Consider the following 2265-nt stretch of genomic DNA (forward strand, 5'->3'; position numbering starts at 1 on the left):
GGAGATGACTTGAATGATTTTTTTGATCAATCTCTTGATGGCGAATTTATCGAGTGTTTGGAGACCATAGAGTTACAAGAATCATCATTGCAGACTTTTAATGAGGAGATTCCAGATGAGATGATTGAAGAGGAAATTACTGATGAGGACATGTTACTAGTTGTTTCAAATTTAGAAAATTCTGAAGAATAAATTTATATTTAGAAATCAAAAATTGTTTGAGACATTATTTATTTTTATTTTTAATTTATGAGGTTGTAGCGAAGTGATTGTAGTATAAAATGAGACTTATAGTATAGAGTGCAACATTTTTATGTTACATGGTAAGTTTACTCATATTTACTTCCCTTCTGCCACTATATTATCTCCAATGTGTATTTGACATGTCTTCTTCATCTCCGGCCTCCTTTCTCTCACTGTGTGTCTCCGATGCATCTTATCGCTGGTATTTTGTGTAATTACAGAAGAGAGTAAAATAAAATAGTTCGGAACGTGAAAAGGGGGCAAAGTAGAGTACTCCTCACCCCCTAGGCCTTTTTAGGCGGTCCCAAAAGGATCAGTTTCTGCTTTCCTGAGAGATTATGGTATGAGTTCCATATACCACAATAACTTGCATTACAACATGCAAGATATCTATCTCCTATTACCAACTTTTGGAGATATTCGCGCTAAGCGCGAATATCTCCAAAAAGTAACACCTGCCCTGAGCAGTTCTTAGCCATGTTATCCAATGGGAGGTGGATAACATGGCTAAGAGTATTAGCTCGGTAATGCATGAATATCGCTGACTTTTTAGCGATATTCATGCATTGCGGCCGTTTATTATCGCATTTGCGATAAACCTTGATAATAGTAAGGTTTATCTTCGATAATTTCTGACGATGCTTAGTGGTAAAAAATTGGTTGGTAAGCATCGTTAGCGATAAATATCGCTTAACTTTGGTAATATGCCCCAACGTCTGTTAACGTTCGATTCGAAGGAAATGAGGAAGTGTTGAAAAACATTGTCTGCGCCATCTTGCCTTTTTTGAAATGCCACACTTTTGTCGTGCACGGCAGCCATTTTAGATGTCTTGACCAGACCCACTCTCTGCACGCTGTCGATTCGTAGCATGGCTCCTCACCCTCGTAAGCATCTCCCCCAGGCACTGGTCACCACCGCTCTCTGTCTTATGCATGGGCAATAAACCTTCCCCCATCTGCGCTGCTCTTCCCTGAGAATCACACTCTGTGCCCGCCCGACACCTCCCTTTCGCCCTATTCACTACCGCACCCTCTGACACTCCTCTTCCTCTGTGTCCGAATGTCCAGGCCGGTCCTAGGCTATCAGCTAGCCCTGCAGATGTAGTTTATGGCCCCAGCTGTAAAGAATCACCCCTCTTCAAAGGAGTTATAGTAGATCAAGGCCCACACCCGATGTGATCCGTCACAGCACACGCGTTCCTACTATCTGAAAACCATCCTGTATTGTGATTGGGGAGGGGACCGAGCCTGAAGCGGAAGATTCCAGGAATGACTCTTTGTACATCAAAGTTTTTACAATTATGTGTCACATTAAAAATATATAGCACTCCAACAAAGTAGTAGGAATATAAAACTTTAATAACATATAAATATATACAACAAAACAAAAACAGTAAAAACATTTAAACAACGAAGAGACCGTGGCAATTTCTTTTTAATTATCCAATAGATTTATTGAAATTGACAGCACCAATAATGAAATATTCTTGTCAGTAGCGGTCTGTTGTGCGAATAGTTCCAAGGCAGCAGAACGCGCTGAAATCTAGATGGCACGAAAGTGATGTCTAGTAAGTTGCCGCCCAGCAAAAAACGGCGTGGGGCGCCGCGGGGGTGAGTGAGTCCAGTAGGCACCACAGCTATTCTTACCGGCATTGCAGAATTACTGCTGGGGACAATGCCTGTGCTGTAGCAGGGTCACAGCAGAAACAAAAAGGATTCTGTTGAAGATGTTGTTGGTTTTCAATTTGAAAACAGTTCTGGTGTCAACTGCTATGCTAATGTAGTGGTTAATGTTTTGTTTTCTCTAGAAAATGTAAAAGAGGGGGAGGCAGTCCAAAGTTCCGTTAAAAGGGCAAAGGAAAGGATCGGTGGTTTGAACTATCAGTCAAAAAGGGGAGGGGGTGCAATAATTTTTCCTACCGGGTCACACTGTGCTTTCACCGGAAGTAAGGTCTGCAGGATTGTAGTAATTCAAAGTGAGGCTGGCGCCAGCATGGGAGCGCCGACGTCCCGCGGATACAG

The sequence above is a fragment of the Lissotriton helveticus genome, chromosome 8, assembly GCF_964261635.1.
Source record: "Lissotriton helveticus chromosome 8, aLisHel1.1, whole genome shotgun sequence".
In the NCBI taxonomy this organism is placed as follows: domain Eukaryota; kingdom Metazoa; phylum Chordata; class Amphibia; order Caudata; family Salamandridae; genus Lissotriton; species Lissotriton helveticus.